The 25114-nt window shown below is 40.3% G+C and overlaps 1 long non-coding RNA gene across 1 annotated transcript; it reads left to right on the top strand.

Moving 5' to 3' along the window:
- Positions 1 to 4836: 4836 nt before the first annotated feature.
- LOC138744141 (uncharacterized) lies at positions 4837 to 14715 on the top strand. Its single transcript, XR_011345316.1, has 4 exons — positions 4837 to 4968; positions 7388 to 7479; positions 9960 to 10009; positions 14419 to 14715. It is a non-coding gene; the product is annotated as an uncharacterized lncRNA (long non-coding RNA).
- Positions 14716 to 25114: the final 10399 nt, after the last annotated feature.

The following is a 25114-nucleotide window of genomic DNA, read 5'->3' as shown; positions in this document are numbered from 1 at the left end:
AATCCCTGCCATAGATTAAAAAGAAATGACCTGGTTATTGGGTTGTAACAGTGCTTTAATGCCAGCTGAATTGGTTCCGTCAGTCAGACTTTACTCAGCTGCGGTAAATCATTTCAATTTAGAAATGAGTACATTCAGTAATGCATACAAATGTGGGAGTGAAAATGTCAACCTGGGCTAATAGATTCTACCGTGGTGGCTCTTTCTGCAGTCAAAATGGAGAATCTCAAAAATGTAAGAATGGAGCACAAAATTAATACAGAAATAATTTTAACTTGTTAGATGAGGTATGATTAACAGTTGATGCAATCTACTCATGAGGGATGGTGATGTTTCCAAAGGTCAACATCACCTCAATAAATCAGTCACACAATGCGATTCCCTTTAAATTTTTAAACTTAGGCATACAGTATGGTAACAGACCCTTTTGGATTTTGTGCTTGTGCCGCCCAATTATCTTACAAACTCTGGTATCTTTTGAACGGTGGGAGGAAATCGGAGCCCCCGGGGAAAACCCATGTAGACATGGGGATAAACATGTAAACTCCTTACAGATAGTGCAGGATTCAAACTCCGGTCCTGATCGCTGGCGCTGTAAAGGCGCTACCCTAACTGCTACACCAACCGTGCTGCCCCATTATAAGATTCCTTATGATTGTGAATGAATTTTCATTCCTGTCTGAGCAAAATACATTATTACAAGTTTCTGTAGGTTTAAGTGTTTTTCGAACAAAATTATTTTATTTCCTTCCATTTGTAATAATATCTATTTGAATTTCCTGATTATTGAGGCCAATATTCTTGATACATTTTTTGAACGACAACTTCCCTATAAAGGCTTAGTAGGTCTTATTTATGACAAATTGGCTGATTTAGGACAGACCTCATTAATGAATTAAAATCAGAATTTATTGTTATGATCAAGTCATGAAATTTGGTGTTTTGCGGCAGCGTCTCAATTGTACCTTCATTTATACCATCTTACTACATCACCAGAAGAAAAAGACAGTGTCTTTGGTTCATTATGGGGAAGAATCTGTCCTTGTGCCGTTGAGTGCTTTAGGCTCCTGTACCTTTTTCCCGATGCTAGCAAATTGAAGAGGGGATGGCCTGAGTGATGGGGGTCTTTCTGGATAGAGGTTGCTTTCTTAAGACACCCCCTCGTGTAGATGTCCTCGATGGAATGAAGTTTGGTGCCTGTGATATCGCAGGCCAAGTTAACAATCCTCTGGAGTTTATTCTTGTCCTGAGAATTGGCACCTCCATATCATATTGTGATGCAACTGGTCAGTATACTCTCCACGGTAGAAGTTTACAAGAGTCTCCAATGACATGCCGAATCTTTTCAGTTGCTTCACAAAGTATAGCGACTGGCGAGCCTTCTTTGTGATTGCATCAATGTGAGAGCTCCAGGACAGATCCTCGGAGATGGTGACAACCAGAAATTTCTTGACCTTCTAGACTACTGAGCCCTCAATGAGGACTGAGTTGTGGTCCCCTGACTTCCTCCTGAAGCCCACAATCATCTCCTTGCTTTTGGTGACATTGAGTGCAAGGTTGTTACATTGCACCATTCAACGAGCTGATCTATCTCCCTCCTGTACACTTCTTCATTGCCTACTGAGGCTATATGGGTGGAACTGGGGAATGGGAAAGGGTTAACTTCACTCATGTGGTTGTATTATAAACCGCTCAATAGTCAATTAGAGTAAATCTGTGGAGAGATAGCAGACAGCTACAAGAAACATAAGTTTGTGAGGGTAGGGGATTTCAACACATTGACTGGGACTCCCATACTGTAAAAGGGCTGGATGGCTTGGAGTTTGTCAAATGCGTTCAGGAAAGTTTTATAAATCAATATATAGAGGAACCAACTGGATAGAGTGCCGTACTGGTAAAATAGGTGAAAAATAGCAGATGGAATTTAATGCGGGCATGTGTGAGTTATTACATTTTGGAAGGACAAACTAAGAAAGGACATACATGGTAAATGGCAAGGCACTGAGGAGTGCAGTAAAACAGAGGGGTATTGCAATACAGATAGATCACTCCCTGAAAATGACGTCACAGGTAGATAGGGCCATATTGGCATATTGGCCTTCATAAATCAAAGTATTTATAAGAGTTGGGATGCTGAGGTAAAGTTGTATAAGACATTGGTGAGGCCAAATTTGGAGAATTGTGTGCAGTTTTGGTCACCTAACTGCAGGAAAGATATCAATAAGGCAGAAAGAATGCAGGGAAGATTTAGTTCATACTTCAAGAAATGTTATGGGGAAAGTTTGAACAGGTTACGACTTTATTCCCTGGAGTATAGAAGAATGAGGGGGATTTAATAGAGGTATTTAAAATTGTGAAGGTGATATAGTAAATATAGGTAGGTTTTTTTCCACTGAGGGTAGGTAAGATATAAACCAGAGGACATGGGTGAAGGGTGAAAGAGGAATGGTTTAGGGGAAGTTCATTACACAGAGAATGGTGGGAGTATGGAATGAGCTGCCAGCTGAAATGGTGAATGCGGGCTCCATTTTAACATTTAAAAAGAGTGTGGACAGATGGATGGGAGAGGCATGGAAAGCTATGGATTGGATGCAGGTCAGTGGAACGAGGCAGAGTAATGGTTTGGCACAGACTAGAAGGCCGCAGCGGCCTGTTCCTGTGTTGTAATATTCTATGGCTCTACCGCGGGGGGGGGGGGGGGGGGGGCAGGTGGATGTTACTGGGGAGGAGGTCCTGAATGTGGTGGTGCTACATGGGGTTTGGGGGGAACCTGCAAATGAAATGGGTGGCCACTGGGATATCCTGCTATTGCAGTGGACAGAGCTGAGGTGCTCAACAAATTGATCTCCCAGTCTGCACCCAGTCTCTCTGATGTGGAGGAGACCACAACTGGAGTACTGGATGCAGTAGATGACCCCTGGAGGTTCACAAGTGAAGTGTTGGTTACATGCACTACCAGACTGAGTCCACCCACAAATTGGAGGAACAGCACCTCATATTCCATCAGGCACATGCCAACCAAATGGGATTAACATCAACTGGTTTCCAATTGACCCAACCCCACCCCTCCACAACCACCTTCCCCCATCTTTCCCCTTGCCTCCTTTCCTCTGTCTTTGTCTGTCTGTCTGTCTGTCTGTCTCTCCCCCCTTTTCCCTCTGTTTCCTTTCACAGGGCCAAAATCAATTCTTACCTTTCCTCTCTCCTGTCCTCTTATCATATTCAATTAATACATTTTTTCTGTTGGTGGAAGAAGCCGAGAATAGAGGCTGCATTTTTAAGACACCACCCCTTGCAGATGTCCTCGATAGAGTAAAATCTGGTATCTGTGGTGTCACAGGGTGAGTTTACACCCTCTGGAGTTTTTTCTGTCTTGAGCATTGGCACCTCCATACCAGACAGTGGTGTAATCAGCCAGAATTCTCTCCACAGTACACCTGTAGAAGTTTTCTAAAGACTTCGGTGACGTACCAAATCTCCTCAAACTCCTCACAAAGTATAGCTGCTGGCGAGCCTTCTTCATGACTGCATCAACATGGAGGGTCCAGGACAGGTCCTTGGAGATGTCGACCCCCAGGAATTTGAAGTTCTTGACCCTATCCCCTGCTGACCTCTTGATGAGGTCTGGTTCATGTTCTCCTGATTTCCTCAAAGTCCACAATCATCTCCTTGGTTTTGCTGATGTTCAGTGCAAGGATGTTGTCGTGACATCACTCAACTTGCTGATCAATTTCCCTCCTGTACGCTTCCTCATTGCCACCTGTGATTCTGTCAATAACCTTGGTGTCATCGGCAAATTTGTAGAGAGCATTGCAATTGTCCTTAGCCACACAACCATCTCCTTAGTGTGTGGTACTGTGGGCTAACACACATCCTTGAAGGGCGCCTGTATTGATCGTCAGTGAGGAGGAGACATTGTTTCCAATTTGTACTAACTGTGGTCTTCCAGTTCCTGAAGGTACCGGAGCCTGAAGATGAGCATTCAACAGTACAAGGTGAGTTTCTTTCCTTCTGCCATCAGATTTCTGAATGAAGAATGAACGACAGACTCATCTTGCTTTTTTCTTTTTCTTTCACTATTTTATTTATTTTGAAATGTGGTTTATAGAAATGTTTGCACTGTGACGCTGCCTCAAAACAATCATGATTCTGTTTCTGATACTGGTTCTGTTTTGAATATCTTTACTTTCAGCCTAGAATAATTCTCATGTATAAGAATTCATGGCAAAGGTGACCATCTCAGTCTGAGGTTGGAGTTGTGGTTGGTAGAAATGGTTTACTTTAGTGAGGACCTTCTCACAGTCGGAACTTGAGAGACTACGGTAACACTACTGTAATCTAGTGTTGAAATAATCTGTTGGATACAGCATGGTAACAGGTCCTTCCAGCCCAACCAAATTAACCAATGTTTTTACCTGTATGATCCAATTAACCTGTGTGTTTTTGGATGGTGGGAGAAAGCTGGAGCACCTGGAGGAAACCCATACAGGCCATTGGGAAAATGTACAAATTCCTCAGAGACAATGCTGGATTTGAACTCAGGGCAGATGCTGTCTGACCCGCTAAGGTCCTCCTGATATTCACATGATATTCCTTGGTGAAGTTCATAATTCTTTCCTGAATATCCTAGTTGAATAGAGCTGCCTGCTGATCATCCTTTCCTCACCTCTCCACCTCAGTTTTCAGCAACTTTTCTCCATTGTGTGCGCTCTGTTCTTTCGCACAGCTAAGATGTTAATTCATTGTCTAGAAACTGTCCTGAAAGCTGGAAGGTTGATACAGCCCTTCAGCCCTCGGTACCGCAATTCCTGCAGAAACCTGAAACAACCCACAGAACATAACAAACACATACTGAATTATAGCAGCAAGCAGTAGAAGTCAATCAACAACTAACCTGAAAATAAACGATGGGACCTTTGAATGGTGTTGATCCTTCCAACTGCCAAATGCACATTCAACCTTGCAAGGGTAAGAAAAGTACTTTTGCTGAAGGACTGAGCTCCAAAATAGTAGTAGTGGCAACAAATCAGCATGTTGACTGACAATGAGATGTGCATTGGTGTATTGAATGGGCATTTACTGTGTTAAACTCCTGACAAATTGGTGCCTGTATCGCTTAAGCCTCAAATCTGCACAAATGGATTGAATGTCATATTGAAACCAACTCATCAGGTGGAGAGCCTGAAATACGCACTCTGGTGAGACGAATACCGAATCTTGAGATCCTAAATTTTTTTTTTCCATATCATCATAATATTAGAAAATTGTTCTGGAAATTTTTAACATTCAACATTTGCAAATTTATCAATAGCTAAAAAAAACCTTCTTGGCATTGACAACCTTTTCCCTCATAGCGTACTTCCATTTTCCTTCTGAACTATTTGTGGGATAGGGAAAATACAATTTCATAAAATTCAGTTTTATTCCAAAAGAATATATCCTAGAATACATTTTCCCTTAGTATTTTACTATTTGACATTAATCATTGCAAAAGATAACAATGGAAAATATTTATAATTTCTATGGCCTTTGATTTTAATATTAATGTTATGTAAATGCATATAAGTAGAATAATTGATTCTGGGTCACAGGCTGTGTCACTCCAGATGGATGTTGTTACTAGAGAAGAAGGGCACTAACCCACTAAATTCACCATGTCTAATTTGTACACTTGGAAGACTTAGATAAATCTAATTTTCAGTAATGCAAATAAATGTGGAATATTCCAGTAATAGTTCTTTCAATAACGGTTATATCCGTGACTAGTGCAGGTTATTATTAACATTTCACAGTAGCATAGTGATTTCCGGATGAATAATCCAGAGACTTGAACTGATGATCCAGAGACAAAAGTTCAGATTCCACCATGGGAGAAGGAACATTTAAATTCAATTAATTGTATAAATCTAGAATAAAAAGCTCATAATCAATAATGGTAACTATCAAACTACTGAATTGTCACCGAAACCCATCTGGTTCACTAATGTTCTTTTGGGTTGTAATGCCCTTACCTGTCTCTCCACAAAAGCATGATTGATTTTTAATTGCCCTTAGTAATTGCCCAGCCAACCATTCAGTTCTAGGGCAGAGGGAGGTTGGCAATAAATCGCCAATGACACCCGATACAAATAGAAAAGAATATAATACATATATACATCCTTGATATTTAATTTCCACTGCTCTTGAAATGCGAAGTACTTGATGTTATTTGACTGTAGAAGTTCTAAATAAAAAGAATTGAGATGTTTGGTTCATTTCCACAACAAATGAATGGAAAACAGTATTCTGGGGAGACATCATTCCTGTTTTGATCTGGTTATAATTTCAGTAAAAGTGATAACAAAATAAATGGTTTTATTCAACCATTGCATTTTATTCCATTTGTAATTTGCAGGACCTCTTCTGTGGCGTCCTTTGATCTAGGGTGTGTGTGACAACTGGAAGTGTCACATTGGATGTAAATCAGTATTGGTAAAGTAGATGGGTGACAGTTTGACAACAAACGCAGCTGCATACAAGGGCCTTTGAAATGAATGGGCTCCATAGTCTCCTTAAATACAGTGAGCTGTGCTTTTGGGCGAGATTTTATTTGTATGATTTTCCAGCAGCTTCTGGTACATGGTCTAGTTCAGAACTTGCGCGAATATGTTCAACATTAGTAGCAGGGGATGAAAATGCAGGTTCAGCCAAGGGAAAATAATTACAGCAATAATAAGTGTAATTCATAGTAATGGCTGAGCTGAATTTCACACCATAGCTCAAAGCACTTACATTTAATTAATGTAGTTTTCGCTGGTCTACTAAAAAGGTTTTTAGCAGAAAATTGATAATGTAACTACAGCGTTTCTTATTGTGGATGCAATTATTCCTGTAAAAGCAGTAATAAAACAGGGATATTACAGGGCTGCATGTATATATATCTGCGAGAGGCTGTTTGTGATGCTCTGTGGGTCCGCAGAACGTTTCTGCAAGTGTGTTTCCCACACAGCTTAATTAAGCCTGAACTTGACTGAATTTTGTAAAATATACAAATGATTCAACATCAATTAGAATAAACCTCCTAGCTCCTAAGCAAGGTAATAATTCATTTACATCTTCAGGCTCCCATTAGATGACATCATGCATATGCAAAAGAGGTCAAAATGGAGCAAATCAAGTAATAAAATAAAAAACTGATTATTTTATCAATTTAACAATCAATTATAATGCACAGCTTTTTTTCATCTCATTTGTGCTTGGTGGCTGTGAATTTTGGTGTTGTCCAGTGGGAATCACTTTCACTTTGACTGCTACCCACAGTCAAATCAGTCATAGTAAGATTTCCCTAGTTAATTTCTAAGGAGAAATGGTGAACGATTAATCATAACATTTTCTTCCTTTTTTTTAGCAAAGTTCTTAAAATTCTGAGGGTCCAGTTACTGAAAATAATCAAAAACGAAATCAACTCCTGCCCTTTATTCAGCAGCCGGAAATATACCGGTAAGTTGTCCTACACAAATGGATTAAGGGGAGTCGCACATCACTTCTTACATCATAACCTTCCTCATCACACTTACTCTGGAACTTCTCTCCTGTCAGAAGGCAGCACAGTTAGCATTGCGGTTAGTACAACATTATTCCTTCTTCCTTCTGGCCTTCCATCGCATAGGATAATGATGGTTACTTTCAGTCAGTTTGTGAGGTTTGATATGAGGATGCCACACACCTCAGAAAGGAACAACATGTGCGTGATTGGATTTTAGGGGGTGGCACAGGTCCCGACCCACCCTCTCGACGTCCCCTCCTGGATCTAGCAGCATGGTAAGGTCCAAGACGGCTGGGGGAAGTTTTGTTGGAGTGAATGGCCAGACCAAGCTTCGATGCAAGAGATGCCCTTTCTGCGCTTCACAGCACGTGTTTGCTAGATGGTCGTTGACCCTATGAGAGGGTTTCTCCGCCTTTCATCCTGCAAGGTCTCTTCGCCACCCTTTGCACCAGGCAAGCCTGGTGGGGGAGCCGGTTCAGTTGCCGACCACGTGACAGGTAGTACTGGGTTACATATTGCAGCACAAGTGACAAGGGTTTGAATCCAGTGCTTGTAATGAGTTTGTATTTCCTCCCCATGCCCACATGGGTTTCCTCCGGGTGCTCTGGTTTCCTCCCACGTTTCAAAGGCGTGCAGTGGTAAATAGGATAATTGATCACATGGGCGTAGTTGGGCAGTGTGTGCTTGTGGGCCAGAAGAGCCTACCATGCCATATCTCTAAATTTAAAAAAGGATCCAGCCACTCCAACGGGCCAAGCAGTCGTGGAAGAGCCTGACAGCAGAGAAGGTGAACAGTCATGATCAATTAATATCAGAATTACAGCCATTCTCAAATGGTGATGCATTGGAAGTGAGAGTGACAGAGGGCAATTGGCCTATGATAGGGCAAATAGATACTACTGATGCCAGTTCCATGAAGGTTGTACATGAGTTTTACTGGACTTTCAATGGGGCTGAACGTGGTGGACTGATGGGTTGGTATTGGTGGATTGGCAGGCCTGAATGCATTGACAAGGAGCATGGTGATGTCTAATGCCACCTCTGGATGGAGGATAGGGTTTCATTTCACTTGGAAGTTGTTATACATTTGGTGGCTACCCAAGCTCATCCTCACAGGTGCTTTTCCCCATTACAAATCACCACACCACCAACACAAAAATGGCATTACTGAATAGGTCTAGAGAAAACCAAAGGCACATAGAAGGTAGTCACTAAAAGAGTGTGCTAAGGAAATTTTTAAAAATAAATTTTTAATTTTTGAAAAATAAACCATATAAATTTTAAATTTAATTTTAAAAAAATTGGACATGACACATGATAACAGCGTCTTCCAGCCCACAACCCCATCCCGCCCAATTACACTCAAATGGCCGACAAATCCCAGAATGTTTTGAATGGTGGGAGGAAATGGGCACCCCTGGAGGAAACCCATGTAGCCAGAGGGGAAAATGTACAAACGCCGTACAGACAGTGTGGGATTCGAACCCAGGTCCCGGTAGCTGGTTCTGTAATAGCGTTGCTAAACGTGTCACCCCTATATGAACACTTCCTTGTAAAATCCCAAGGTTTACTTTTTAAATTTGGGTCAGGATGTTTACTTAATATTGGGTTTTGTTGTGTCATTATGGACAAAGCGATGTTGTGATGGGGAGCAACTGATGTGACACTGGATGAATGGGGAGTTGGGACTGCATTATCCAGAATTACATTCAGTCAGGAAGGGGCTGGCAATCATGTCCCCTCCCTGCTCCTTCTTCCCTTTCCTTTCACTGGGTAAAGAGTGAACCTCCAAGTGTGGGCATGGAGCAAGCCTCAGACCACCATCAGTCCTGGCAGCCACTCTGACGAGCATTGGCCTCCTTCACTTACAAAGTAGGACCATGCCAGTGGACTCCCTCCCTGCCCTAATCTGAATGGCAAATTGGAATTAGTTGGATGCACGCTGCTCCCATGAGCATGGATTGTGCAACAGAATCACCTTTGCTTCCCAGAGGCTTCCAGAACAGGAGAGAACACCAAGCACTGGCCTGTGTCAGTGCCTAGCTGTGATGTTAGAGATGTGGATAGTTACCGAAAGTAAGGGGATGGGGTTATTCTCCTTGAGAGATGGCACTTAAAATCATGAGGTTTCTAAATAGAGAGGATACAGATAACTTGTATCCGTCAGAACCTCAGGACACACAATGAAGGCGATTGTCAAAATAAAATTTTAAGCAGTAAGTGGTTAGAATCTGGAATGAACTGTTAGGAAAAATGATAGAGGAACATTCAGTCATAGTATTCCAAAGAGAACTGGATACCTGTAAGAAAAAAATGCAGGTCTCTGAGGATTAGGATTGATACATGTTAAATTACTCTTCTGTTAATCTGGAATACAGTCAATGAATCAAATGCCTTCCTTCTGTATGGTAACTTTTCTGTGATTCTATCACAGCTTTAGACAATGCTGTCCCAAAATCTGCGGAAGTTTGCAGTCATCATAAGGTGTGTATCCATTCAATCTGATGTTCTCCGATAAGAAAATGAAAAATCCCTCTGTTGTCCTAGCAGAGAGAGAGAGAGAGAGAGAAAGAGAGAGAGAGAGAGGCAGTCTTACGCAACAATGCACAACAAACTGGAAGATGTTGTAAAGATGTATAGCTCCAGTTTGAAAGGAACTAAATGCATGCCAGCTGGACAGGTACTCTGGATACAATCCTTGTCCTGCTTTACAGTTGGAGTGACCTGCTCCAACAAGTGACTCAAGTAAATCACAAAAATCTGTAGACACCAAAAAGTGACTCATTCCAATCAGGTTCAGCATTACACTGTTTGCTGAAATTCGAATGAAAGACCTGCTTCCAGAGCCGATGTTGATATAGCCTACTCTGCAGGTCCTCATCCTCTCTCTTACAGCAGCTTTCTAACCCTAGATGCTCTCTGGAGAATGATCTAACAAGGCACCCATTGCTGGGTTCTACTGAAATCCTCCATCACTGCCATATCACTCACCCTGGATTTCAGAAAGATACCAAATAATTGTAGCAACATCTTGAGAACTGAATCGGAACTCAACATGCAAATCACAAATAATCCTTTCAAGTCAAGTTGGGGAGCATGGCAAAAAGGATCTCAGCTGTTGTTGACTGTATATTGAGCTGGGTGAAGTTAAGAGTGTGTTGACTTGACTATTGATTTCAGTATGCATGGTCTGAACACCCCCCCCCCCCCCACCTATTTCTAATGGATAGTATCTGAACACACCAAAAGCCCTTACCAAGTTAGTGCAAGTGGGAAAGAGCTTTTAATGTATGTGTATGGCCCAAGTTATAAAATCTAATTGGCTTCTGAGGTGGAAAACACTGGGAGCAAACTCATTAATCTTTGCACTCTTGACCTCTTAATTGTGTCATGGTATAAACTAGTTAGCACCACATTACAATAGCAGAGAGAAGGAATTTAAGATAAATCCCTTAATTTTAACGTCCATGATGTATTACAGCATCACACCTAATTTTTGGTAATTTCCTTTTGAAATTATTGCAAAGCCATGCCTTGTCCTTTTTGGTATGTGTTTAACAGCACACCAAAGATAAGCTCAGGCAACTGGGAATTGGTACTTGTATTGTGTAAACAACTATATTAGTTGCTGACAGTTTCAATTTAGCAAAATACTAACTACTACTAACAATGGGTTGAGCAGCAAATTACATAGCTGGAACATATGGGAAAAAGAAATACAATCATTTCCAGGCCAGACTAAAGCTTTGTGTTCGGATAATCATTATAACTGACCCTAGAACACCTACCTTCACCAAATTGAAACAACAAACAATCTGTTCGCCAACATTAACAATTCTCTTCATAATTAACACATCATGAAACATCTATGCCTGGATGGTTGAAATAATGAGTGAATTTTCTATTTCTCTTTATTCTCTATTGAAACCTAGTGACAGAGTTTAATACTAGTACATTATGGTTTGTACAGTGCGGTCTGTCACTAATAATCACCAGCTCTTTCTCCACCATTGATTACCCATAATTAGGCCTTTTCCTCAGCTATTATTCTAACTGGGCAAAGAGAAAAGTGTGTGAAGAACAAGACTGCTTTTATGGTCAGATTGCCAGGACACTCAATACAGCTCAATTTTCGGGCTATCAGTCCTAGCCCTTTGAAGTCTGAGTTAGTGAAACTCTTTTTAAAAGATCTGCTGTGCTTAAAGGCTTGAAATTGATCATAAGGTCTAAAGAGACCTTTTAAACAAGTACCGGAGTGCTCTCCCTTGAGAAATAAATAGAATCAGGAAAAGATACAAGACTGGTTGGAGGTTACATTAGATATTACTTTAACACAGGCAATGAAATGTCACTAATTGATTAACGCAGGCAAGGCGTAACTGAAATTTGGAACATCAAATTATGGTCATGAGTTTAATTTCACTGGATTAGGTAAGAGCTCAATTATTTGTTTAAATGTTGTTGCTGTCAATAAAATTCTCTGATGGATGGACATTTATTTCTTACTTTCTAATATGTGCATAAAAATGACAAGCTGATTTTCATTTAAAAAATGCCAGTGACTTTGTTTTGCAAATGTTTTATTTCACACTCTCTTTCTGCAGTAGACACATGGCAATGGTTAACACTTTTCAATGGGAGCTCCACTAGATGGACCTTGCAGGCCTGATTCCCACCGAAGCCCTGTCTGAAATCACTGCCCGTGGGTCCCAAACACCTGCACACACCTTGTCCAGATTCTATCTCCAGGCCCTCTGTCTCCCAGGATTCAGCAGTGGGAAGGCCATGGCTATCCCTACCAAACCCCAGCTCCCCTCAAATACATCTGACAGCAACTGACAAATTGGGAGTCAGTAAGAGAAAGGGTGAGGAATTGCCAATCATAAAACTGTAACTAATTTTCACTAGTTTTTAAAGGAGGCACATCTAGTGACATTCCGCAGGAGGAAATTCCTATAACTGTCTTCATCTGAGGATCTTTTCTCTTCAGAAGATTAGTAACCTGGGCATAAATGTTTTCTGACTGGCGCTGCATTGACCAACTGTGGAGCTGAGCCCTCCTTGGAGTTCAGAGGCCCAGCTAATCACATGGCCCTTTCATCAGTGAATGATAGAGGTGAAAGCAAGACAGTTTTGGCCAGTACATAATACCTGTAAGAAGTGGCCAACAAAATCAGTTGAAATGACTATGTCTCCATTCATTGCTAATGGTTTCCTCTACAAGTATTTGAGGAAAGGCCAAGCTGACCTGGAGTTCTAAGACTGGTGACTAGTGGGAAACAAGCACATTTCCATTTCTCCTGGTTCCCCAGAGACCACGTGGCAAGAGGAAGACAATAGGGAAGTCTTCAATAGAAATAAATGCCAGCCAGAATGGATCTTACATGTAATTACAGTGGGCATGGCAACCTAAAATGGATGGAAGTGAAAAAGAAAGTGAAATAACAACCTTAGCATTAAACCTTGTTCATTTGAAGAGGCTAGGTATGAAAATGTGTGTGGATTGATTTTTGAGGACAGGGATAACATGAGAAATGCTCTAATTTGTATTTGGTATCAATGAAGCAGAAAAACCAAAAGCAATGGTTTGTAATCTCAGCACTGACTTAATGACGCACACTCTAAGCCAAGTTACTGCATGACCATCTTTAAAAGCTCACTAACCTTTGCAAAATTAGACTATTCAATGTAGTGGAGGGGTTAGGGTTAAAATAAAATAAAGGAGTTGGTTCAATAGACATTAAAATAACTTAGAGTTGTATACTTAGCTAGCAGCTAAAAGTTAAAAGCTGTATGCAGGGGATATAGGGGGGAGGGAAGATGAGGGAAAAGGTGAAAAGTGATGGGGAGAGGGCTAAGAAGGAGGAAATTGGAGGTAGTGAGACAGAGAGATGAGGGGATCGTGTTAATGGAAATTGGAGAAGTGGATCCTGTCTGATTGAAGAATGCCAAGATTAAATATAAAGGAAAGGTATTGTTCCTCCAATATGCAGGTGGCCTCACCTTGGGAGCACATGAGGCTACCAACAGTCAGTGTGGCAATGGTGTGCGGAATTAAAGTGGTTGGCCTCTGCGAGAACCTTACTATGGCAGTGGACAGAGTGAAGATGCTCAATGAAGCAACACCCTAGTCTGCATCCAGTCTCCCTAATGGTAGAGGAAGCTGCATCTAGCAAGCTTGGATGGATGGCCACTCATCAGAAGGTTTGTCCCAATGTCACTGATATTCCAAATAATGATAAAATTTAAAATGATCAAAAATAAGATTACCCCAGTAAACAATAAAGTAACAACTTTGACTCGGCAACATTTTGCCCATACTCCTGTCAAAATCAATCTGGAAACCTGTATTGGGTCTAATTTCACTCAGAATCTAAGAGGCAATTCCCCAGGTTCCACCACCGGGGTGCTTTGCTCGCAGCAGCTGTTTGAATAAATTTATGTGAAACATTAGTGGCGTCGCTGGGGTGGGGGTTAATTATCTACAATACATACCATTGCTATGTCCCAGATATTATGGTGCCCTGCAATGAAGGAACTGTATATAAAAATTGCTCTAATTTCTACATGGTCTACCAAAATGTATATAAATACCCTTTAATAAAATCTGGAATATGGACTTTAATCACATGTGAATTATTTGATTATAAATTTAAAACTGTGGAGCACAGGGTAAATAAAGGAAAAAAAATGTGTAGTTTTCCAAACATGATGGATGGCACTGTATGTGGTCATCTGGGATTTTGTACAGTTTTACCTCATGACCACCTGCAGTTGCAATTGCAACTGATGATGTGAACCAGCAAAGTCTGATCTAATATTCCTTAAAACTTTTGGATGCACATTTAAATTGAACTTTCATTTTTATACGAACCACCATTTGTTCATGACAGGATTGTTAGCTTCTACCATTAATCATGGGATCCACCCAACGGGATGCGAGAGGGTGCTGAAGGGTTCCTGACCATGTCGGAGGTTCGGATCTGGAGCTTGGGTTGCCAATGGTTTGGACTGGACTCTGTGCGGCTGCGGAAGCTGCAGGAGTGCTGGAGGCGAAACTACGGACACTCGGTGACTCTGGGGGGAATCATTTTTGCTTCTCTTTCTCAGACTGTAAGAGGCGTGTCAGGCAATTTCTGCTGATGGTGAATCTGTCTGCCTTACAGCAGGTAAAAGGTAATTTTGTTTGATATGACACTGTTTTATTACAACGACAGTAAAGTGAATCTTGAAATCTCTGTTGTTTGTTATAGAGGCCAATCCATGTCTGAAGAAACTGGGTAAATATTTGCAGAATTTCAGAAAAATTACTGTAAATAGTTGAATTATATTCAGGCTCTTAGTAGGATTCAACAAAGACAAAGCATTTTTGATTTTTTATTCATTTATTAAGATAATGTGCAGGTGACACTTTATTATAGGATAACATCACATTATAATAAGGGATGATGAATAATTTTTTAATGACTAGTACTTTTAATGCAGAAACTTCAATGTAAAAAACAAAATAATTGATAAAGAAGAAGATATTGTAATATATTTAATATTTTAGTAGTTAATATTTTAATCATTTTCTCACAATGCTGATGGGATGGCTATTCTGAATAATGCAAAAGTATATCATGGACTGAAAGAATTAATCAAATGATCACACAAGCTCAGTATTTAATTGAAGGAATTATGCTCCATAATGTTGCTGGGCATTTGAAACTTCCAGCAGGTAAAAGGGAACCAACCCCAAATGGAATTGAACCAAAATGAGCTCACATTTTAATGTTTAGGTGATGGCTTTTGTGTTAAGTTTACATGTGTGGAAGGTAAATACAAATGATATGCAATATTCCAAGAATTTTTTTTTTACCCCCTCCATAAATCTTCGTCCGCGAAGCCAAGCCAAAGATTCCAAGAATTAACCAGGATACAATATTCTTATTAGTACCTAACCTAAGAATGTGCAGACACTAATGAAAAATTATTAGAGAAGATGTCATTAACAATATTTTATCATTAAGAATTGAGCATTTCTGTGACCAATGGCCTCAGCGTCTATTAATGTACCGAATAGCTGAGAAAGTGTTGAAGTATGGTCACTGCAGTCCTGTGGAAACAAAACAACCAAATTGTGAACAACTGATCGGATAACTAAGAGTGACTTGAAGGATGCATTTTGGTCAGGACTTCAGCGGATGAACACTTCCCTTGGAATAATCCCCAATGATCTTTCATATTTCAGAGAGGACAAATGAAAGATTAGGGTATTAGCTTGTTTGAAAACAGCAACACTCAAGTGTAGCTTCCATGAGCATCTCGTAGTAGAGATTGGTATTCAGTTATGCAGAACAATTTGAAAGCTTAAAGCAGTGGAAGCGACCTCAGTAAATATATTTAAGACAAGGTTGGGTAGATTTTTACATAGCAGGGGAATTAAGAGATATGGAGAAAAGATAGGTAGGTGGCGGTGCCTACCATCAGATCTCCCATGATCTCACAGAATGTCAGAGCAGGCTCGATGGGCCAATAGCCTATTCCTGTTCCTATATCTTATTTTGAATGCAATTTTGATGCTAATAAGTTACTGATAATGATTTTCAAAACTATGAACTTTGATAATAGAATCAGTATTCTATGCCACCCCTTGCTTAGGTATTAGAGTGATCTTAAGTATTCCAGGTCTTGGAAGTTCTCAGGTTTGATGGGCATTAACATTAAGTGTGCCAATCAGACCCTGATATGGACCTGACCCTTGCTTGGATCCGGCCTACAAACTTAAGGAGATAAGACAAATATACAGAACTTTGTGATTGCTGTTTGAGCACTCTACAACCAGAGTCTCAAAGATCATTGTGGAACTTGGAGGAAGAAGAAAGTCATTTCTACTTCTGGCTTTTCTCATCTTGCTGATAGAACCCTTGAAATCAACTATTACCTGCATTCCTAATTACATGTCTCAATGCTGCTTTATTTCTGAGCACCTGTGTAACTTGGTGCTGCTTATCGCAATAGAGTGGGATTCTGTAACATAGAAGAGAACATTACAGCACAGTGCAGGCCTTTCAACCCCTTCATATTGTGCGGACCTATATTAACCTACTCCACAACCACGTAATCCTTCTATACCTCAAACGCATAACCCCTAGGGGAGTCATGTGATGGAGTAGTGGCTGGTCGAGTAGAACCAGCCCTCTCCAGAGAAAAGGAAAAAAAAAAGTTTGAAAAAAAGAGAGCTCAATAAATATTAAATACAGGAAAAGAAAGATAAAGTTACAAATAAGAGCCAGGAGATGGCACCCAAAAAAGAGAAAGTAAGAATAATAGAAAAAAGGGAAGAAAGAAAATCACTGGAGGAAAAAGAAGAAGGCTTTACCTGCACATCGGAGCAGGGAGCCACTGTGGAGAGGAGCGGCCGATCTCCGAAGTTGGTGAGTCCCAGGACGAGCGGTGTCCTCCCGACCGGTGGACTTCAAAAATGGCTCTCAGAGCCAAGCCAAGGTGCACAGTGCGCAAGCAAAAGAAAAGATGAATGCCAGCGGGAGGGGGACTCAGCTGAGGAGCAGTCAGCTGTGGAGTGACCAGTTGAGAGACGCCCAGCATCGGGGTATTCGACTGGGGGAAGCACGCAAAAAAGAAAAGAAAAGTGGTGAGAAAGGGAACGAGGGTCTGGAAGAAGGTGAATGGCGACGGGGCGACCAACGATGGGACGACCTGGAGCAGGAGGCCCAGCAATGGGTCGACCTCCAGCAGGAGACACAGCAGCTAGAGGCCCATCAAGGACACAGAAGTAGTTCATCAGAGAGAGATGAAGATACACAGATACAGAGAAGAGAAAAAGAAGACACAGTCATAGAAGAAGAGGAGGAAGAAGACCAAGATCTTCACAGGAAAGAAGAAGGTAAAATATAAGGATAAAATTTAGATAAAGCCTTTTTTGAAGAACAAATGAGGTCATTAAAAGAATGGCTATCATTAGAATTTAGTTCAATCAAAAGAAAAATGTAAAGAGCTGAAGACAAAATGCAAAGCTTAGAGTTGGTCATGAGTGAATAGGGAAAAGACTAGAAAATGTGGAGGAACGAGAAGCTGCTGTAGAAATGGAGATAGATGATTTAAGAGGGAAGTTGGAAGAGAGTGAAAAAAAATAAAGGAGACACAAGATTTATTGTTACAAAAAATTGACGTATTGAAAAGTAGGCGAAACAGCACAAAAATAGTGGGCCTGAAAGAGGGCGAAGAAGGGTCAGATAAGAAGGAATTTATAAAAGGATGGATCCTGAAGGTGAAGATTTACATGAAGAAATAGAAATAGAAAGGGTGTATAGAGCACTAGTACCGAAGCTGTCACCACATCAAAAACTGAGATCAATATTAGTAAAACTTCTAAGATATTTGACAAGAGAGAACATAGTGGAGCAGGCAAGGAAATAAAGTTAGAGAAGACAATAAGGGACAAAAAATATTTTTTTACCCGGACATAAGTGTTGAACTTTTAAAGAAGAGGAAGGAATTCATACGGCGAAAACAATCTTATGGAAGAAAGGTTATAACTTTATATTAAGACATCCAGCAGTACTCAAAGTATTTAACCCTGGGGAACAGAATAGGCTGTTCTCGGATCCAAAGAAAGCCCAAGAATTTGCTGAACGTTTGCAGGACAGGAGAAGAGAGGAGGAGGAGGAGGAGTGACAAGAAGGAAGACCGCCAATAAATTATACAAAAATATGTAATAATATGAAGTAAAGATAATGTATATATAAAGATTTAAAGATGGAAAAGAGAAGGGAAAGGAGGGGAAGAAGGGAAAAAAGAGAGCATTGTTATGTATAGGAAAATAGTGTTCTCTGGGGGGGATGGGGGTTGGAGGATAACGGTCATTGCGAAATCAGTTGACGCTTGCGAGTAAGTTTGCAAACCGAATGGAAAGGGGAGTTGTGGTTGCCTGACAAGGGACAAGGGGCAGCCCAAGGAGGGGGGGGGGGGTTCATCTGGGGTTAAAAGGTTATCGGTTGTGGGGATTGTTGGGGTATTTCATGTTTTAAGTGCGTTATCATATATTGAGATTAAAAAGGAAAACTTAAAGAACAGTAATGGACAAAAGGGGATGTAGGTGGTGAAGAGGTGGAAAAGAAGTTAAAACAAAGATATAAGATGGCCACGTTGAACAATATGACTATAAACATTAATGGAATACATAACCAAATTAAAAGGAAGAGGCTACTAAATTTACTGAAGAAAATAACATAAGAAGTAAAGAATTAGGTCTCAAATTGGATAAAGCACAAAAAAGATTCATTATGATAGCCTTAGCAGCAGCAAAAATATGTATAATGTCAACTTGGAAAATGGATGAGAGCCTGAGAATACAGCAATGGTACATGGAAATGAATAAGTGTATTCCATTGGAAAAAATCACATATAATTTAAAAGACAAAGTTACAGTGTTTGAAAAATCTGGGAACCATACATGGATCATAACAGAAAGAGCTGGCCTCGGACCTCCACCACCTAAAATGATAAGAAGATAAACACGATCAGATTTAATGTGTATAAATAGATGATACGTCTTTCTTGTTTGTTTTCCTTTTGTATAAAGATGTTGTTTTATTGTATTTTATATGTTCATTATTTACTGGTTTTAGAGGGGGGTGGGAAGGGGAGGAGGGAGGGGGGAAAAAAGAGAAAATGCCTGTGTATATTTAAATATTTAAAGAGATACATCTGTAAATATTTTGGTTGATATGGTTCATAGTGCGATAAATTAAGAATTACAAAAAAAAACCACATAACCCTTGATTTTTCTTACAACTATGAGCCTTTTGAATGTCCCTATTTTACCAGCCTCCACCACCACCCACAGCAATGCATTCCAGGCACCTACCACTCTCTATGTAATAATCCTACGTTTGACATCTAAACTTTCCTTCACTCATCTTGAACAAATGCCCTCTGGTATTTGTTATTGTCACTCTGGGAAAAAGTAATATTGGCTGTCCACTCTGTCTATGCCCCTCATAATTTTATATACATCTACAAAGTCTACTTTCATCCTTTGTTACTCCAAAGAGAAAAGGCCTAGCTTTATCAACTTTGCTTCATAAGACATGTTCTTCAATCAGGGCAACATCCTGGTAAATCTCCTCTGCACCCTATCCAAAGCATCTACATTGTTCCTGTAATCAAGTGACCAGAACTGAATGCAATACTTCATGTGTAATCTAACCAGTTCTATAGATCTTCAACATTACCTCATTATTCAATCCCCAGACTAATGAAAGCCAGCAAACCATAAGCCTTCTTAACCCACCCTGTCAACTGGTGCAATGTTGAGGGTCTCTGGACCTGATACTATTCCTCCACACTGTTAAGAATTCTTTAGCCTTGCATCCATTGTTTACTAGGTATTGCTGGGGCAATGATCAAGAGGGTCTGAATTTGAGAAAATCACAATATAAAGCACAGGAAAATATAGGTTTATGACAGGGCATAGTCAAATTGTTGCTGATGGAGCAATTATCATATCTTACACCAGATGATAAACAATATAAAAAGGTAGCCATTTTAACTTTAAATTGAGAGAATCAACATGATTCTGGCCCATCAACCCGTACTGCTCCAAGGGCCTCAAATACGCCAATTGACCAACAAAGCCCATATATTTTTAGAGGGTGGGAGGAAACCGGAGCACCCGGAGGAAACCAACACAGACCCAGGGAGAACGCACGAACTCTCCGGATTCAGGAAAGAGGTATGCCATTAGGAAAGAGTTATAGGTGCCACAAGTCTTGAACTACCAGCTTCAGGAACGGTTGCTACCTCTCCATCATCTGATTCCTCAACAAATCAATCAGAAGTTCATTTGAGGACTCTCTAACTTTGCACATTATTTATTACTGAATATTTATTTCTCTCCATTGCACAGTCAGTTTCTTTACATTTCTCTTTTTTTGTTCACGTATGTTTTTCTTCAGTACAGATTACATAAGTGTAAGCTGCCTGGCCCGCAGGAAAAGGTATCGCAAGGTTGTATTGTATGTACTCTGACAATAAATTTGAACCCAGTCACTGGCACTCTTAAAGGTGCTGTGCTAATTGCTACACTAATCATGCAGCTCTGCATCAAATCGATGCCAGCCCCCCTCCCCCTGAGATGGGGGGCAGGGGGATCCCATTTGTCCCATCCACCTTCTCCTTGTTTTCTAGCTCCACAGCCACATACTCTCTCTCACACATAGCTACTATACCCTTTGATTCCTTTTACCATTCACCTACTCTAAAATGTGGTTCGTATTGATCAATTAAAATACCACCATGTCTTTCTAAGGTAGGAGACAGGCGGTGCACCAGGAGGAATCCCATTCAGCCACAGAGAGGGCATTCAAACTCAACAGTCAGAAGCCAAGGTCAGCATCAAACCTGGAATCCTGGAGCTACAAGGCAGCAGCATTACCTACTATGTCAGCATCTTGCTGGCATGAATATTACAAGTTATGAAAATCCAAGAATTAAACAGAAAAAAAATCCCAGTGCAGTTAATGAGGCAAACTTATTAACTAACGATGAGACTGATGTCAGTAGTAGGTAAATTACTGGAAGGAGTTCTGAGAGATAAGATATATAGGTATTGGACAGCCTCGGGCTGATTAAGGACAGTCAGCATGGCTTTGTGCATGGTAGGTTGTGTTTAACAAATCTTGTAGAGTTTTTTGAGGTGGTTATCAAGAATGTGGATGTTGTCCACGTGGACTTTAGTAAAGCCTTCGAAAGGTTCTGCATGGGAGGTTAGTACAGAAGGTTAAGACACTAGGTGTCCATGCAGAGGTTGTAAAATGGATTTGAAATTGGCTGTGTGGGAGATAAAACAGAGTGGTAGTTGATGGCTGCTTCTCAGACTGGAGGCCTGTGACTAGTGGTGTGCCTCAGGGATCTGTGTTAGGCCCATTGTTGTTTGTTGTCTATATCAATGGTCTGGATGATAATGTGGTAAATTTGATCAGCAAGTTTGCTGATGACACAAAGATAGGAGGCGTTGTGAGCATCAAGGAAGATTTTCAAAGCTTGCAGAGGGATCTGGACTAACTGGGAGAATGAGCCAAAAAATGGTAGATGGAGTTTAATGCAGACAAGTGTGAGGAGTTGCATTTTGGAAGGACAAACCAAGGTAGGACATATATAGTAAATGGTAGGCCACTGAGGAGTGTGGAGAAGTAAAGGGATCTGGAAATACAGATACATAATTTCCCTGAAGGTGGCATTACAGGTGGACGCTAAAAGAAACTTGTGGCATGTTAGCCTTTATAAATCAAAGTATTGAATATAGGAGTTGGGATGTTAGATTAAAGTTGTTTAAGATACTGATGAGGCCAAATTTGGAATATTGTGTCCAGTTCTGCTTGCCTAACTACAGGAAAGGTACCAATAACATTGAAAGAGCGCAGAGAAGATTTACTAAGATGTTGCTGGGTCTTCAGGAGTTGAGTTACAGCAAAAGATTAAACAGATTAAGACTTTATTCTTTGGAGCGAAGAAGAATGAGGGGAGATTTTATAGAGGTTTATAAAATTGTGAGAGATATAGACAGAGTGGATGTGAGTAGGCTTTTTCCACTTAGATTTGGGAAGATAAATACAAGAGGTCATAGTTTTAGGGAAACATTACAGGAAAATTTTTTAATTCAGAGAGTGGTGAGAGTGAGCTGCCATCTGATGCAGTGAATGCAGGTCCGATCTTAAGTTTTAAGAATAAATTGGTAAATACATGGATGGGAGAGGTCTGAAGGGTTATGGAATGGGAGCAGGTCAACAGGACTAGTGGAATGATGGTCAGCACAGACTAGAAGGGCCTAATGGCCTGTTTTCTGTGCTGTAGAGTTCTATGGCAAATGGCCTGTTTCCATACCATAAAGTTTTATGAGCCAATGCTAACACTTTTTATAGTGAAAGACAATAGCCTTAGTTTAGAACATTGTATTTGATACACAATGTCATATATTGAATCACATCTGTTTTGGAAGAGCATTTCTCAGTGGTTTTTGTTTACTTTAAGCTGCTTTGCACTTCTCCTAGATCTCCTCCTCCAATGAGCAAAGAATCAGCTGTATTCCTATGAACAGAATTTGTGCAAATGCATTTTTCAGTGATTTGAAGACATTCCTGAGATGTGCTCACTTATATAAATGCTGTTTTTCCTCATTACTTGGCCAGGATATGTAAACACCTCCAATATCCAGTTACAGTTTTGATTACACTATATATCAGCATAAAAAATGGTATCCGAATCTTAAAAATGTCGCCCCAAAACTAGGGCTTGTCTTAAACCCATATAGCTCAAAATCTAGTTTAGGTGGAAGATCAAGGGGTTGACTTATACATGAGTCATCTTACATGCTGGCATATACAGTAAGTTACAGTTCGAGTGATAACTTTTAATGCTGGTAAATAAGGGAGAATGTCAGAGAAATTGTGCTTATGCAGCCCGTGGATCTAATTAGGGACAGCTCAAACGCTCATTCAATATGTCTGTCTACTCCCTACCCACTCTGAACAATAATGCATCAGCATCCAGACACAATATTCTCTGTTCAGTTCATCATTACTCTTACAATATATTATTATTGATAGCTTTCCCCTTAAGCCTGTCTCTTTATTAGTAGATTGTGACAGATGACGGCTCCCCTTTGCTTTGTTTTATGGCATTCTCCAGCAATAATGCCAGGAGCGTTCTAACCGCTGGTGTTGCATATTTATTGATCGCCATATTCCCCAATAATCTGATGTGTGTCACATTTGACAACATTACGAGGAGAGGTCAGCTATAAGGGGCTAATGAAACTGCTACAAAGATGGATGTTGTTTTGTACGGCATTAACCTTGCAAATAGCTGTCAGTAACGTGCTTCAATAAGGGCATTCTGCTTGAGCTGCCCCAACTCTGTCAATGTTGACATTAACATTAAACAGAACCTGAAGCCATTTAATTCAGGATTCATCTACAATAAAAATATGGTCTATATGGCATCATTCCAAACCAAAATCTTATTAACTGCATATATTGCTTGTGGCAAAATATGAGAAATTTCAAAATTGCCTTGGCCATTCTAAATATATAAAGGTTTTGGTAATGATGATGTAAAGTTGAAAATGAAACAGCTGAATGCTGAAGCATTAGGGGGTGGAGGGATTTCTGCTCTGGTTCCTCTTCGTGTTGTTTAAGAATGTAAAAAGATTGCATTGCGACACCTGAGTTACATTTACCCAGGAGTGCCATATTCCAAGGTAAGAGGTTGGGGCCTTGGTTGGGTTAGTTTTGCCATGGCTTAGAACAGCCACTAGATGGAGCAATGTTTGATCACACCACCAAGAAACTTGTCACACCATGGATTTGAGTGCAAAGTGATTCTGTTTCAATAAGAAGTAAAATGTAAAAGAACATTGGCACTCACTGAAAGAGGCTCGACATCAGCAATCTTCCTTCAGGATATCAAGGCCACCATTCAAAAATGTACCAGGGGGTATAGGTTAATTGGAGGTAAATTGGGCGGCACAGACTTGTGGGATGAAATAGCCTGTTACCATTCTGTATAGCTAAATAAATTTTTTTTAATGTCAAGGAAGCTAACTTAGATTCTTTGTTCTACATATTTTGTGCCATCTGCTTTCCCTCATTTCAGAAGCAGACCTTCACAGTGCTAATGGGGCCTTCTTCAACATTAATCATATTTGCATTTCAAAAATGTAAAGTAACCAAGTTCTCCCTAGACCCCTATATATAGGCCACCACCATAGTTAGGAATTGCCGCTGCACCCCTTCAAGCCCATGACCCTTGCTTGAGCTCCCCCATCTACTGACCCAACACCACTGCACCGATACCTTAAGATGACTCCCTTCTCCCAATCACCAACCAATGCTCCTCTGATCACCCATAACCAACTAGTCCATTAACTTATCACCAACCCTCAGCTGCTAAATACTGATGGCCAACTCCTCTACTCTGTCACCCTCGTCTAACCACACAGCGGACCCTCACCACCATTCTGTGCCAATTCTTGAATTCACTGCTCTGCCGATAACACTGGACCACAAATATTTTGCTTCCTGAACACTTTTGGGTGTAGTTTATGGATTTTGGGCTGCTGATCACGAAAATCATCTTAAGATTTTCCTGTTAATTTCAGATTTCAGAATTATTGTCAGAGTACACACATGACATCACATACAGCCCTGAGATTCTTTTTCTTTCTTAAATATTTTCATTGAGTTTAACATATAAACAAAATTTTAAGGAAAACACATAACATATCATCTAATACAGATACAAAAAAATGGATGGAACTACATTAATCAGTTCCTTAATCCACATGAGAAACAAGTTATTGAATTAGTCTATGCATTATTAATCTTTTTCTGCAGATGAAGGAGAATTACTACTTATTGGTGGTGCAAAATAAAATTGTACAGCATAAACATGTAAACAAATAAAGAACTGTAAACAGATAATGAATGTAAACAAACTGACTGTGCAATACAGAGAGAATAAAAAAGATCAATAAAGTGCTCAAATCAGAGTCCTTGAGTTTGTCATTGAGGAGTCTGATGGTGG

The sequence above is a fragment of the Narcine bancroftii genome, chromosome 10 (assembly GCF_036971445.1).
Source record: "Narcine bancroftii isolate sNarBan1 chromosome 10, sNarBan1.hap1, whole genome shotgun sequence".
In the NCBI taxonomy this organism is placed as follows: Eukaryota; Metazoa; Chordata; class Chondrichthyes; order Torpediniformes; family Narcinidae; genus Narcine; species Narcine bancroftii.
The sequence above is the reverse complement of the archived record's forward strand: the minus strand, read 5'-3'. Positions and strand labels throughout refer to the sequence as shown.